We start from the raw sequence: 16,677 nt of genomic DNA, 5'->3' as shown, positions 1-16,677 counted from the left end.
TTCTGTAATTGCTGAGAAATAATTTAGAATGAAATTATTAGACAAACTTTGCATCGATAAATAATACAATTTTTCTGCCGATCTATTAGTATATCAACGCTGAGCTCTCTGAGTAGTTTTCGACACGAAAAGCCATGTCCCTACCTGGCGTCATATAGTGCAAACATAAATTACTCTCGTGCATAGATAGAACAACGTGTCTCGGAGTAGAATGTTCCTCTTTTTCCTCGCCTCCCTTCCATTCGATAATTTTCTTCGATCCTTTTACCTCTGTGCCCTTCCTCGAACATCCTTTCTTCCGCCTAGTTCGTCCGCCTCGTATTTTCATTTTTCTCCTACAAACAGCTTATGGTGTATCTCCTTCCTTGTTTTACTAGGCTGCCCCCTCGGCGAATCGTCAGCGCTCGCTTCAGTTGCATTCCTCTGGCAAGAGACCTTAAGCGTAATTCCGCGAGCCGGAGCCCGTAACGCCTGCTACGAGCTAAGGCGGCGTCGATGACGGCGTTATTGCCACCCTGCAACGCTGCCGCTTAACGCGATCGCTGACTGAGACCAGCCGTTATCTGAGAATAGGCGGAGAGGCCGCGGTAAAATTGGTTGGAAAATTATGTGTACGCGCACTGGCTAACGTATTCGTTTTTCGAGTCCCGTCCCATGGAACGTCGTTGTGGCGCCGATATGCAGCTCTCGGCACTGTTTCAAGATTCTGCACCTTCTAATAGAAACTCTTATTAAACTACATGTTTATAGTAGCGGCGTATTAACTGGTTGGGAATTTGTTTCCTTAAATGGTCATCGTTAATCCTCGACAGTTCTACGGACTGATTTTTTCAGGAGCGAGCACGTGGTGTTACGTGTAATAATTTGCGAAAGTGTTGGAATACTTGCTAGTTGTACCGACTTATATGTTATATTCATCAAATGTTTCTCTAACTCTAAGTGTCTTTGCCCTCGTAAAATGCTTTTGTGGATTAAATAAACAGATATGCCAAGCATCTATAGTCAACTTGTTCTTGAGACTTTCTAGAAATATGTCTACCTCGATAATTGGACAGACAAAGTCGGATCCATGGTCGGTTAACGAAGCACTGCTACTTTAGATAGAATTTTACTGCATCTGAATCGAAAGATAAACATAATTCTTTCCATTACCAACGATTTTACGTTCATATTATAGTTCACGTTCGATCAAACACTAATTAAAATTTCGTTCCAATAACCGAAACTCTACTATAACAAAACATTTCTCACATCAACGAATTAGAACAAACATACAATCCAACCGAGTTTTTCAAAACTACTTCAACGCGGTTCCTCTCACGCTCGTACAACTCGAAACACGTTACAGCTGTGTATGTATGAACGCGACTCATTTGTCGTTGCACCGCGTAATCGCTCCGTCCACCAGACCACAGGCTGTTTCGAACTCGGCACGTCGCATCGCGTCGACGAAAATAAGCGGCAGTGCTCGAAACGAGAGCGACGATACCTGTCAGCGTGGCGGAACATCCGCGGAATTTCAGGAAACGTGAACGCAAGGTCCCGTAACGTTTCGCTGTTCGTTTCACGAGGCATCATTACGTAAGCCGCAAGACGGAACAATATTACTGGTCGCATTTTAGCCACAGACAGCCACCTACGCAAGCTGGTTGGCGTTTGCCATTCGTCTTCCTTCCGCTCTTTCCACGACGTTCTCTCTCGATCCTCTAGTTTCCTTCTGCGCTTTCGATCGTACGGAACGACGCCGTGACGGACGTTCATCGCAGCTTTTTTTGTCGTTGCAGACGCCGCGACGATGCACAGACCGTGCGAAAACGTTACGATCATTCCCCTCCTTGCCTTGCACATCGACCATAGCCATCGCTAATTCCTCGCTACTATTTGAAGCGGACGTCCTGTACCTCGACTCGCCTTGGCCTTCGTCCAGGACGTCCGACCAATTCTCTTACTATGAGATTACTATGCGATCGAATGATTCCCCCGGGATGACCAAATGGAACTTTCGATGGAACTCTAACTACATCGTTAGTTTCAAAAGATAGAAAGAAAGGAAGTATCGATATGGATCCTGTCTTCTTTCTTATTTTTTCGCATATGAGTTGCCCAGATACTTACACGGATCTATAAATTGAAAAGTACAGCAAAGTGACGATGATAATAAACCTTAGTTTACTAAATTTGCCTGGGAATTTTCGATTCTCTACGTCGTTTATTTGCGATCAATAAACTTGCAAGTAAGTAATTAATTTTTTAAGAAGTTCGACGTTAATCTAAACTGTGCGATTACAAAGGAGAAGTTCAGTCGATTAACTCTACTTCTCGAGAAGCTCGTACGGAAACGAAAGTGGAATTGAAACGCGATAGGAGATTCTTCGCGAATAAAACCACCATCTCCAAAAATACACGACAGGAAATGCCACGTAATCTATTCCCTCTAATCCCCATCGAAGCTCGTCGATCGTATCTCTCCAGGAGGCCAGGAACAAGCCACTCGGTTCCCGTGAAACTTAACGAACAGTTTCGCGAGAGTCGTGATTTTTGCTCTCCCTTGTAAACGAGATAACGCGTTTGAATAACGGGTCTCCCATTCTGCTGTGATAAATCTCGCGGCATAGACGAAAATAATCATTGTAGTTAGCCAGTGACTACGTCGTGAAAATTACGTAGGAGAGGAACTGAAATTCTCGCGGATGCTCGTTATCGTCGCTCGATTATAAGTTCTTTTCGGCCTTCTGCCATCGCCTGGAATTCTACCACAGGGTCACGGATTTTTCTTCCGTGTTTTCTCCTTCACGGTGAAGAGTTTGTCGCCAGCGAAAGGTGGAACGCGGTGAATCGGAGAATTTCGCGACGCGAAAAGGTGCTAGTAGAGAAGGAAGAAGGAACGAACGAAGCACGGGCCGCGCGCGTTGGAAAGCCAGACGTCGCCGGCAATAACTTGTTGCACCCAACCACTTGTTGCACGCCTCTCAAAATTCTTCACGCCTCGCCGAGCAATTTTACCGTAAATTGCCTGTTCGGGAAAAAAATCTCTTCTCGTGGCGTATCTCATTGGCGCGAAGCCGGCACCGTGCAAGAACTGGTCGCGAAGGAGCATTGCTTATAAGATTGCGACCAGGAAGGACCAAAAAGGAACCCGATAGACGGACGCCGCGGTAACAAATTGAGAGATTTTACTACGACGCCGGTTCGCGCGACCGCCGCGTTATTATCCGTTCACCACCGCCAACGCAACGCGGCGCCGCCATTCAATGTCGTTGGTTGTTCGGCTCAGCGTTTCTCTTTTTTCTTTTTTTTTTTTAATTTCGAAGATTGGTTTCACTGGTGTATTAATTGCATCGTTATCCTAGAAGAAATGTATTTATTGCTAAGTTTGGCCGTAAAGCATTTAGTTTAAGAGGAAATTCGAAAAGGCTGGAATTTTTTAACAAGTTGATCGGTTAGCTAGAAATTGTGCCTTATGTAATTTTGACGTGACTCGATCGGTATCTAATTAAGGAAATGAATAGAAGGGAATAGAATTTTGTAAAAGTTAACGTTAGTAGAAATTATACTTTTTAGATAGACAGTATACAATTTTAATTTAGATCGATCTGCACGAGTCGCGTCATGTACATGTACGCATAATAAAAAGAATCAGAAACTGTGTTCGTAGAAGTTAAATAGAAAAGGATAGTAGTTGTAAAGTCATAATATGTCTTGATGCGGTTGCGCGTACGTTTAATTGAATGGTAATTAACTACCAAGCTTAATCCGGAACGCATTGGGACGACGAGGAAAACAAACTTGATTAGGATAATCTCGAACCCCAAGAACTGAAACGTCCTCGTGATACGGCATATTGAAACGAGCGTTAAATTCTGCTGCTTCGCGGCGTTATTTTCAAGTAATGGGAGAAAAAACAACATTTCCATTAAAATCCACCGGCTAGGTGATCTACGAGCTGGGAATATTAATTTCAGTTGCTCGCGAGGCCGCCTTGATAAATTAGCTCTGCAAATGACCATGAATGTGCCAGCGTTATTCCAGCGAAAGAAGAAAAAAGAAGTGAAACGATTAGATTGTCATAAGGAAGTGCGAATTCTCGTTTCTTTGGGTTGTGCGCGCAAACGTGATGCGATTAGTCTTCTTTTTTAACTAAAGCAGTACCGTACGGTCAATTGAAGCCTGTTGCGGCTATCGTTGCTGCGATTGTGGATTTAACTTGGCGATTTTAATATCGATCAAGATGAAAAGTTGTTCGAATTTACTTTTTAAATATACATCGTTATCTCGAACGACGATATTCTTTCTCTGCTTGCTGCCGCGTTACAGTAAAACGATAAACACGAGAATAAATATAAATCATGCAATTAATTTGTTGCGAAATCATTATAGCGAGAAAAGTTTTATATTGTTGTAACAGCATCCATTTATCGTTATTTAATAATATACATTATGCAATAGAGTAGCATTTAATGGAAGAACTGGCGCGTAATAAGTCGATAGAATGTGGCAATAAATATATAATTAGTGATTAGGCTCGATATTGGTACTAGCTTCCAACCTGTTTTACAAATAACATATTTCGTAAAATGGATGTTAAACCGTATTTCATTGCTTCTATGCCTATTACGGCTATTTTATCGAAACAGTGTCTTTGCACGCTTCCAAATATGTATAGTTTTACTAAATTTAAAGAATCCGAATTATCTTGTTTGCTTCAACGTTATCGATATGAGGCAAATTTCAAATTTTACATTTTTATATAACGTATCAGTTTTATTTGCTTAAATATATATAAACCTCTAACTAACAACATTCGATTTCTTGTTAACAACGATGCAGTAGAACGAGTATATTCACGCACAGTTCAAAGTTTCCAGTCTAAAGTTCCACGTCGTATCTTACCATGTTTCCTCAACGAATTAATATTTCGTTTTGAGAGTTTTACGACTTAGGTAACCTCTCACGTATAGAATTGTGATTCGCGGGTCGGCTTCAAACCAATTCGATCGAGTGGATCTACTAGCTTTCGTTTTTCGACGTAGAATGGCGGCTTTTGAAAGGTGAGCGGCTGTGAGCGGATTGATTGGACGTTGAACGACGACGAGTACATCAAAGGAAATATTATTAGTACGTGACACGAACTCGCAAAAATAGCAACACCCCCGCAACTTTGTTTCAAATTTCACTTAGCCTGTGGACAGCAGTCTGACACGTATATTAGAACCGTGTTATAGCGAAGTCTTAAATTAAAGCATCGTGCAGCGGTGGCATCAAGGGTGGTATGTAGCATTCTTTAGAGAAAACGAGCAATAGCTGAAGTATATTCCAGTAGTCAAAATTAATATTTAGGCTCGTGCTTCTTCAAGTTTCTAGCAATTTGTTCGTTCAGAACATTCGAATCTATTGAGATATGTATGACCTTGTGCGCTAGACTAGATTGGCCGCGTAGTTGTGACACACGTATGTGAATATGAGTGCGTGGAAGTATGTGTGTGCGCGGCGTCTCGAAAAACAGATGAATGTAACTGTACTGTTGGCAGTGTGATATGGAAGATGATGAGACAAAGAGAGTGCTGAGACGCGTGCAAATGTATATCGACGAAGATCCTGGAAATCGTTTATTAAATAAATCTAAAACTATTTTAATATGAATTCTAAGTGTAATCTTCGCGTTCCTTTACTTTTATTTCGGCGATTAAGATCCACAATTCTTAACAGAATCATTCTCCTTAAAGCTATTCTACTTAACTCCACGATATAGAATTACATAGCGTTCAAAATCAGTTCTTGGTACTTAACGATCTTTGTAATATTATCTCTACGTCAATTGTATTCTTTGTAAATTTGCCAACTTCATTACGCGAAGAGTCCAGTTAACGTTCGATTATCAATAAATAGACGAGTCAGTTTCATAAGTTTGTTTATCACAAGGAATATTTGTACCATCATTTTTCTCTACTTTTGCTTATTATTAATATTCAACTTCAAGCATCTTACTCTATCGCTACATACCTAATTTCAATGAAAATTATCCACCTGTATAAATAATGATAATTTGAAACCTCCGCCCATCGTCTCGATACAATGTACGTTTCATTCCCAATTAAATCTGAATACAATCAGGGACGAACGAAATGCGATGCGACGCCTCTGCAAGGCGTATCACTCACTGGATCCATCGATAGCGATCTCGGGTTCGCGTTTACGTTCGAACGACATTCGCCAGGCGACATAGAAGGATCGATCGATCGTCCTCGTCGAGTCGATCTACGTTGGTTCAGCGGATATCTTACTCTCGATCCTCTTCTCCACCTTGCTCACCACCCACCCGACTAACGAACTCAACGCGACACAAGACACTTAGCACGGCTCTCAGGTAAAAATCGTTTTCACGCATGCAAACGAGCGGCTCAGCATTAATTAGCGTCAACGTCATCGTCGTGGTGCACCGCTGCTCACCTGGCTGTTATGCAAGCGTGTAATAGCTCGAGCACGCTTCTGCGCGCGAGTGCGTGCCACTAATGACAAATGCGAACGATCGGACGATGATTTTTCGTTGAGATTTCCTGGCGACCCACAACCGTTTCACGCAAACCAAAGTTTTCACCGCAACACGATGCGCTAATATGAACCGTAATCATCGTAATTATTTTATCGCCGTGCAAGGAGAGAGGCAATTAAGTCGGCTGACACGAAGGTGCGAATTAATTTAATTGGGTCCTGGTAATTTGTCCAATTTTTTGCAACCCAATTTCGTTATCTCCTTTTACTAGCGTGCCGCTGATTTATCCGCATGCTTGATACGCTCAATTTACGCTTGATCGATCGGATGGTGTCACGAGGTCGGTGCGACAACCGATTACGATCGTTTTTGACGTCGATTGATGCGGAAACCCGGGAACATCGCCGTCTAGTCAACATTGTCTCTCCGACAGCGCAAGAATCTTTCTTATTACGAGATCTCTGAGTAAACAATCGGAGAATTAATTTGACAAAAATTCATGAATTTTACCGAACCTAGGTATCTTTTATCGAAACCTAGGTATCTTTTATACTGATTACGATATCTCGTAGTATTCTTAGCTATAAGCGCTATTCTCAGAAGATAAATTTCAATTCTTCGAATATCCAAGCGAAGCAATCGAACAAATATCTACAAACCTACAAACGAAAGGAATTTGTTTCGTATTAAGAGATTTGAAATTATATCATCCTCGACTTAATTTGAAAACAATTTCAAGTTGAAACGTATTTTCCTTAGGACGTTGTTTCACAATGCCACTGTAACACTGGCATCGAAAGATAAATCTCGACCCTCGAAACAACCGAGCGAAGCAATCAAACAAACCTCGGCAAGCTCGCAAACAAAAAGGAAATCTCTCGAGAAACCACTCCTCCCTTTTGAAAGACGCTGCCATAGAATCACCATCGTCACTTCCGTTTCTCCCCTGTCGTCTTCCCACGTTCACCAACGCGTTCGATCGTGACTCATGACGCGCCACTCGCCTCGAGACTCGCGCGTCGGACGGACGGACAAAGAGAAGAAAAAAGTGCGCCGGTGGGTCGACCAAGGAGGAAAAGTATTCGCGAGCGGCGCAGATATATCAATCCGAGTCGGTATGAATCCCGCCGACAGGTTTAAGGCTCGCGGCTCCGACGAGTCCTGGACAGGTGCGATTCCTATGAAAGACGCGCGACGCACACGCATGCCCGTGCGTGTGAGCGCGCATTGTCCGCGCGCGTTGCATTTCGTGTTAGCTGGAAAGGCGAACGAGACGCTTGACTGCTCGGTGACACTAACCCCTGGGATCGTTAATAAATCGAGAAGTTTTTTCGTGCCATTTGGATAATATTTTCGTGAAGTATACTTTCAAGCGAAGGATAACGATAGGTTTAATATTTTTGTGAATTTTCATTTCAAAGCTCTATGAGAAGGTTTGTAAGCGTTTGGAAGAAGGTGAAAATTTGATGATGAATTTTAGGCCTCCATCATACGTGATGCAATATGTGTTCATTATGGCAATGCGTTAGATTTTATAAAAAGAATACGATATGGACTGTTTCTTTACGCGCTGTTGCTTATTGCTAATTACATTAACTGTTATAATAAATATTACCGGATACGATAGATTGTGTACGATATATGATAAATTGTCCTCAATAACGAGCTTTTATTAATTATTCTTTTTATATTTACGTAGAATGTGACATGCGAATTCTATCAGTATCTAAGACAGTTTGGTTTATATTTGACTCATGTTAGATAATTATGGAGTATTTAATTTATCATCTTGTATTCTACGTATTAGACTTGCATCGTACAGGATATAGAATACACGTCAAAACGAAGCAAGTGATTCCAGCAACCGCAACTCGCCTATTTACGGCGCAATGAAACCACTTGAAAATTAAAAAAATGATATTTCTTACCACTTTGTCGTGTTACACATAATTGGTTTTCTTACTCTAACGATGTGCCTAACACGATAGATGGTTTGAAATTAAAATACTCTCATTTGACACGTAATATACCTGTGCACCGTATTACGGAAACAGTTTTTCTTTCGCTCGTAAGATTTGGTGCTTAACCGTAGCCCGATTTAATTACACGAATCGATTCGACAGAACCGACGTCGGCTGACGACGAAGTGAAAGCCTTTCCGTCAGCGGAGACGCCAATTAGGACGTGTTAACCAGCTCGAGAACGTAAGAACCTTATGTCTGGTTGAAGTGCGATCTCTTTCATGTCAATCGTCACGCACCATGGCAGCAATCGAAACGCACAAATTACCAGCCACGATTATACCTGTCCGTTAATTGAGGGGAAAATGATGTTACGTAAAATTGCATAAAATAAACAGTTTTTAAATCTCCGTCCAGCGAAATTATATTTCGCTTTCGAATTTTAAAAAGAAAGGGAAACTCAACTTTATCAATATCATTTATTATCCAACGAAATGAGTTTGTATTATGCGACCAGAGAAATTCAGGCAGGTTGCTAAATAGGCTACTATAAATTTCACATCTTGGATGTCATCATACGTAACGTAATTATTAATATTTTTCTCCTGTTGTAAAGTTGAAGATATATATTTGTATACTCGATACTAGGTCCTTCTGCATAATTGAACTAATATCATTAGCAGAACTTGACACGTTGTACGTTACAAATTAATATTATCAATAAATATCCCTGCACGACAGCAATTAGCGTAGCAATAAAGCAAGATGCAAATTACAAAATACATAAATGGTCTACAACCTATAATTTCAAATTTGTCGTTACACCGATATTGTTGGTTGATCAATTATTATAGAAAGGGAGTCAGAAATTCAAGAAGTCATAATAATAAAAAACGACTTCAAACTCTTCGTTATTTTCATTCACTGTCAAAGAGTCGATATTATTTTTCTATACATTTTTTTGGAACCAAACTGAGGATCGATTCGGAGGGAAGAAAATGGCGGCGTTTCAGCCGCGAGAGGCAAGTCGAAACGTTAGAAAAGGGGCAGGCCTCGCGCTGTCTTTCTCGCACCGCGATGACGTACGATAAAAAATCTCATTTTCGTTGCACCTTGCGTGCGGTGGGCCACGCCTGCTAAATTATGTTTTTCCCAAATTGCCCCCAGTCACGCCCACTCGTACGTTCTCGACATCGAGAAGGGTTGACGGTCATTAAAGCGTACACGATCTCCCAGTCGAACAACGATCGTCCGTTCGACTTTTAATCCCTCAAAAAAACCGAGTCGTTTGTAGAATCGTCTGGCAAATTGTACCATCCGACTTTCGCCGTTTTCAACTTCGACCAACCGTATTAAACAGTCGATGTCGGACGCTGATGCGAAGTTACGTTCTTTCATTAACGATGATCGAGCCTCGTGAAACGGCAAATATTCGTTTGATACTCCTCGTTGTTGCAGAAACAGGCTTACAGGGAAGATGGAGTAGCGTGTCGATTACTTGTAATTGTTCGTCACCCTTTAAGACGTTACATAGTGCAGCCAAAATGCTCTTGCCATGGATAAACATCGCGTGGACGTCCGCTGCGCAGAAGTTTCCAAGAGATAAGCCGATCGTGTCACGTCGGGGACACAATAAATCACGAAACCGATAGATCGCCGGTGATCTCCTCGCGTCGCAGGTCAAACGTTTCACGAATAAGGTGAAGAAATTGAACTTTGTATATGACAATAGAATTTATTATGCAAATGCAACGGAGTTACGGTTCAAAGTGTTGCAGAATGATTCAAAGTGTTACAAGAGGCTGTCAAAATATTTTAACAGACTGATTCGAGCGCTTATTTTTGAGGGTTTTTATACTGTGGTCTTAGTCCTTCTGGAGGGGTTGTCGTCCGGTGTATCTCAGAGGCGCCTATTCCGTTACTATTTGGTTATTGTTTCGAAGGCTGTGGTATGCAGGATGTCTAGCCTGTCCTATTACTGTTTCTGAGAGGGTGGTCTTTTTGAGCGTGTGATAATCGCGTGTATTTCAGAAAGGAATGTTGCGTTGGACAGTTTCGATCGTTACATTAATACCGAAACAAAGTAACTCAAAGAGAATATTAAAAGTATAATGGTAGCGCGATGTCGTTATTACGGCAATGTAGCGCAAGTATATTATGATATAATGAAGTAAGAACGTGGAGATATGAAAGTTAAGGATAAAATTGTGAAAATCGGAGGAAAAGAGGACAAAGACTCGACGACAATATAGCAGCTTCAGCGTTCTATTCTGAAAAACATGCGGTATGTATTCAGAAGCCAATCGATCGTCCATGAAGCACCGAAGAATTCAGATGCCTTACCGAACGTTGTTGGAAATAATAGCCGAATTAGCAAGGCCATGCCAACGTCTATTCTTAACGTCCATTACACTCGCGTCTCGAAATCTGCCTGTAAATCTGTTATCGCGACTAAAAGCCTGCTCGGCGCGCGTCACGAAGTGAATTATGATCAGAATATGGAAACTGTCGCGCGTCATTGGTAAAATCCATTCACTATTAACCCACCTTTTAGCATCAGCAATCGAATCCACCTCGAACGATCTTCCCTTCTCGAAGGTTTCGGAACACGTTTCGCAATCTACCGCGAGACGCTCCGAAAATCTACATCGAGTCGGCGAAAAGTGGCAGTTGGACCAGTCCTTTCGAGCGTTTTGACGAGGTAATCAACCAGAATGGGCAACCTCGTTTCGCGGTGGACGTTAAGAAGTCGCGAGATGGACGCGAGGCGGGTTGAGACGCGCGAGGTTACGACAGGTGCGTGCTGTGTTCGACGCTGGCTCATTGTTCACGTTTGTTAAAAGCGTTAACGCGATAATTAATCACAATTACCGAGCGGCTTGTCGAGGTTAAAATGACGAGAAGACTTTGTGAAAGCGAGAATTGTGTAGAATCGGTAATTTGTTCTGTTGATAAAATAGGTATTAAACATACGACTCAGTTAGGGGCTGGCTCGCAGATGTTGGCTTTTGTTTAAAGATTGATAGCCGTTAACAGAAGTTTTAATAAATAGATTTTAATAAATTTTCTAATAAATGCACTTCTATAACGTACGTTTCAATCTACGACGAATGAATATCGTTCCTTAAAAAATATAATTTTATTGTAAAGTAATTTTATTTCGTGACTTATCACAAGCACTGTTTACATTTTATATTATTCTCTTGCTCGAACAGTTGTTAACTATTTCTTTTGAAAATTATGTAATATGTAACAGTTTATATAATTCGTGTAATTTAGATTCGAAATGAAATGGAAACATTATTTTGGACAACGTAATAGAAAGAAAATATCTAAAAATGCATTTCTATTCCAATAGACGCGATATATTCGTAGTTCATTAACATATGTAGAAACGACGTATAGAAATCGCAATAGGATTTTCATGTTCACCATTTTCTATCGGTTAATTACACGCTCCAAATGACAACGACCAGCTTCATCTTGCGTAAGGGGAAAGCAGCGTGCGCCATACGGGTGTTTAGGTATGGATTTATGAGCGGCCGTGACCGAGGAACGTTGGAGATGTTCACGTACGAGCGTCTGTTCGCTGAGAAAAGTTCATCACGGGTTAATCCTGAAATACGGCGATCGGACATCGGACAGCGCGGAGAAAATGCTAAGCCGTGTTAAACGATCGATCGTGGTTAACTGCCGGTGCATACGTTGGACGAGTCTTTGCGCGGGAATTGTGCCGTGAAAATACAACTAATTTATCGTGGCATTTTGTAGAAGCACGTTTGTGTGCGGCATCGTTCAGATGTATGTGTCACTTGATTATCTTTGACAGGGTGTAATTCAATTGTGACAGAATGAAGAAAAGAACTCCGGGTGATTATACTCTTTTTGCTGTCACAGTTATTGTGTAGAATATAATGACACGACAAAATTGATTTTTAGAACTAGTAACGTAATAACAAAAATGAAATCCATAAGTGTCGAACGTCGTGCAATTGCTTGGTTTTGTAACATGTCTGTTACTTTAAAAGTAAAGACTACCGTGATTGATTCAAATAGCGATATCGCAAATTGACAGCTACTTTGATGAATCGTGCGTAACTTTCACACGCGTACACTATCGCCACACGTTTTTATGTATGATCGAAATTTATAACACGTTGGTTCGATAAGAATATGACAAGCATAGCCTCTGGTTATTACATAATTCGTTAGTAAGTTAGATATCAGAACTATCCTTGCACCGTTACTGCAAATCAACAAAAATATCTACAAATATCATATCTAAAGTCGACTGGTTTTAATTTCTTCAAATTAGTTCTTCTCCTTTTTGCAACTGCCTTGTTCTTCTTTTCTCTACGTATACTGAATCAGGTTTGTTAGATTCCATTCTACAGTCCAAATAAAAGATCATATTCTCTTCCTCTGACCGCTTTAATTTTCTATGTTCTGACAATCCAAACATCGCACGCTAATCCAAAAATCTTCGAAATATATTAGCAAATGAAGGGAATTATTCCAAGTTTGAAAAAACTTTTTAAATTCAGGAGTAAAAATCCATACTTTTCTATATCCCTTCGTTTGCATCGTTCCCCTATTTCATACCGGTTCAATCTCCGGACGTTATAAGCAAACTCATCGTTGAACGCAAATGGTCTGCGGTAACTACAGGTCCGAGCAGAAGCGTGATGTCTGCTCGCGATCGATTCGCTGGCCGAGCTTCGGATGAATGGAAATCGCGTGAATGACCGAGGGAACGCCCTAGGTGATTGGGGTGATGCCAGAATGAGCGGCGAGCCGGCATGCGTGATCGAGGATGATCGGTCGACTCTCCGGGAATCGTTGGGTCCTCCGGTTTGCTCGCGCAGCGGCTCCGAGAAATCGTCGTTGAAATAATCCTCCTGGAGGCATGCGCGCGAGCGAGCACACGTGGAAACGAGAGAAAGACGCAGAAGCCGGGAAACGGACAGCGAACCTCCGACGAACGGCAGAGAAAAAGAGAAAAGAAATAGCCAAGTGGAAAGTGGCAGGCCACCGTTATTGGCCGGCCGAAAACGCGCCGCCTCGAGGCGCAATATGCAAACGACGCTTTAAAACGGGATATTTGCGCTTCGCGCGCTCTCCGCCGGATAGCCATGCACACGAACGCGCCAAACTCTGGCTCATGCGAGTAACCGCGGTTTTACTGTTTTCTTCATTCACGCGTCTCGCCGACGCGGGTCCAGATGCGTGGGCTTGACACGGCGGCGTCGATGAAAAAAAAATCGTCAAGCACCGACCTGCCGGACATGCGACCTGTAATCAGTCCGGGACCAAAGGGAGGAAACAAGACGGACGCGCAACCGGCTGATTAGGATTTACATTTAATCGAGATCGTCCTTTGGCGAGCTACCGCCCGTAAAATTGATAAAGATTAGGTCGGACGAGTAGTCTTTGGTCGATCGCTATTCTGTTAAGGGTGTAATAGTTTCGTTGCAGCGAGATTCCTGATTTACGCGAAAAGAGAATTGCTTAAGGAAGAAACGCGTCTCCCTCAGCGGTAGTTGACCTGGTTCAAACACCTGGATCACCAATTGGCACGGCAAAATAATATTCCTCGAATGCGTTGAGGAAAAAAGCGGACCACCTGTGTAATCTTACTCGAAGCTCGATCACCGAACCGAACGTTCTTGGACCTTTGAAAATGCGTCTCGTTACTGATTCCAGAAGGGTTCCGTTACGACTGGGCCGGTGTGCACGAGGTTTGACGAAGCGACGTCCGAGCCTTGGGGGAGGACCGCGGCGGAAGAAAGAAAAGAGAGTAGCGAGATGCTGGGACGCGGGACGGGTTGCGGGGAGGTGGTTGCTCCACATATAAAAGAGCCGTAGCCCGAGGCGCGACTCTGCTACCGACGTTCCTCCGTGGTGCTACGTATATAAGACTCGGAAGAGGAGCGGCAGAAACAGCAGCGGAAGAAGGAGAAGAAGAAGAAGAAGGAAGAAGAGAAGAAGAAGAAGAAGAAGAAAGAAACGAAGTGGGAGACGAGAGGGGAGAGGCGAAAGGAAGGAACGTCCATCTCATCCATCCTCCTACCGTCCCCTCATTCTTGCTTCTCCTAATGATAGCGTGCACGTTGTGCCCCCTTCGATGCACCGCGTCGACTGCACCAGCAACAACAACAACAACTACGACGGCCGACAACAACGCGACCGACCGCTGCTCGACGAATATATACACCGAGAAACGACGGTGAAGGCGAACCTAACTACCAGAGCACGCCTCCGCCTCCGTGCACTAAAACATTACCACGCCGCCAGCGTCGGCTGCCGTTCCTGCTACCTTGTAGGGTATCATCCGAGGCACGTATAGGGCCCTAAGTGCTATTCCAGGGCCCCGAACCAGAGCCACCCTTTCCTCGTTCCTCTCCTTCCAGCCAAACATTCTGCTCCTTTCTATCGTGCCCGAGAGGGAGAGACGGGTAATCGAGCGAGACCCGTGATTACCCATTGAGGGTGGAATTCATTATAGCGAAATCCAGGCTTGATACGCTATCCCCCCTCCCCTCGTGTCCGTTTCTCGTCCCTGCTCTCCCCAATTTCATCTCTGTCCTCGTCTTTCACTCTTCTTATCGTTTCTCGACGCGTTTCTTCTTCTTCTTCTTTCGAGTCTTCTTCTGTGCTGTTCTGCTTTCTATATTCTTTTTCTTTGTTCCATTTTTGCTTTTCTTTTTGCAATTGATCCACTTCGTGTTTCTCTTTCGCGCTTTCTGCGTTCTTAGCGCGGACCAATTAATTTTAGCAGCGGTGATTTAAGAGCGCAGCGTTCGTTCGGTAGATTGAGTTTTGATTCGAATAAGTAGCATCTTTGAAATATGGTTTCTCCGTATTTTACTTTCTTTTCTTTTTATTTTTTATTTTGTCGCCCGTGAGAAACGCGACAGCGTCGATTTGTTTTGTTTCGAGCGGTATGGGAAAACGATGCAACACGAGAGGCAGAACGACAGTTGTTCGACGATCCGTGCGATTTCAGTATCGTGTTGCTGCAATTCACCCCAGAGATGGCAGAATTCCTTCTTAACGACGTATCCGTTGCTTGTTTCCAGGTTGACCCGCGCAAGATCGCGACACGACTATCTGTGACCACGTCCTCGGAGCAAACTTCAATTTCGCCAAGTGGAAAACACCGTTGCTTTCCTTTCTCGAACGCCGATTTTCGTGACATTCGAAGATATGCACCAATAAATACGGAGAACACGTGACGCGAACAGAATTTTAATGACGCCGAGTTAATAACCTTCTCTCCCCAATCTTCTTTGCCACGAAGCAAGACAGATTTCCAAGGAATCCTCTGGTCGACATTAATTCACGATTTCACAGAAACGCGTGAAAGAAAGCACGACATGCACGGGTCACCGGCGGTGACTAACGAATCCGCGAAACGTGTATCGAATGCCGGATATAAAAACAAAATTAATCAAACATCCGAGTCGAAGCGAGGAGACGCGAGTCGAATCGGTAACCCGCGCCACGAAGACGAATCGAATACCCCAAAGCAGTGACCGCGCATGGAACGCAATCTCCGGGTAAAATTAGTCGAGTCGAATGCTCGAATCAAACCGAGGAAGCGCCTCTAAATCGACCATTAAACCAAAACAGACTTGAAAAACCAAAAAAGAAGCCAAGAATAGAAATAAAAGCAATTTCATCCTCTAACTCTGGCTGTCTCGAAATTCAATTTATCGAAACGGAAACGACGGACGTTCCGTGATGGGGACTTGCGTTCTCTTCTGGTCGTCCCGTCCTTTTCTCCAGTTTTTGCGCGTCGCTTCTCCCGGGCGGAGTTTTTGCGAGCGCTGGGCCAAGGCTCGTTTCTCGAGCACTCGCGGACCAACGACGCGGAGTACGTGACAACGATAATCAGCGAGCTTAAGTGGGGTTTAATTTCCCTTGGCGCGGGCGGTGGAGAAAGGTGCCGGTGAACCAAGGGGAACGGAGAGGGGATTGGGGCAAGGGGTATACGGTCGTGGGGCGAGGCGACGGAAGGGAAATGCGTGTATACACCTGCCAAGAAACATGCAGACTCGTACACGGCATAGGCGGACCTTACGGTCTCGAGAAAAGGAGAGGAACCTCGACGAACGGACAGAAAGAGAAGGGGTAGGTGAACGAGGAGAGAGAGGATGGTCGGACGCGAGCTGCGCCTCGGACAGGGACACAAGAACGTCCTGAGCACGCCCGCGCCACCTGTAA

At 43.4% G+C, this 16,677-nt stretch overlaps 1 long non-coding RNA gene across 1 annotated transcript in view; it reads left to right on the top strand.

The window, feature by feature from the left end:
• LOC138186547 (uncharacterized) overlaps positions 1-16,140 on the top strand; it is a 115,049-nt gene extending 98,909 nt beyond the window's left edge. Inside the window, exon 2 of the long non-coding RNA XR_011174915.1 lies at positions 14,155-16,140. This is a non-coding gene — a long non-coding RNA (uncharacterized LOC138186547). The remainder of the gene's footprint in view (positions 1-14,154) is intronic.
• Positions 16,141-16,677: the final 537 nt, after the last annotated feature.

The sequence above is a fragment of the Bombus flavifrons genome, chromosome 1 (genome assembly GCF_040668555.2).
Source record: "Bombus flavifrons isolate JBK064 chromosome 1, iyBomFlav1_principal, whole genome shotgun sequence".
Classification (NCBI taxonomy): Eukaryota; Metazoa; Arthropoda; class Insecta; order Hymenoptera; family Apidae; genus Bombus; species Bombus flavifrons.
The sequence above is the reverse complement of the archived record's forward strand: the minus strand, read 5'-3'. Positions and strand labels throughout refer to the sequence as shown.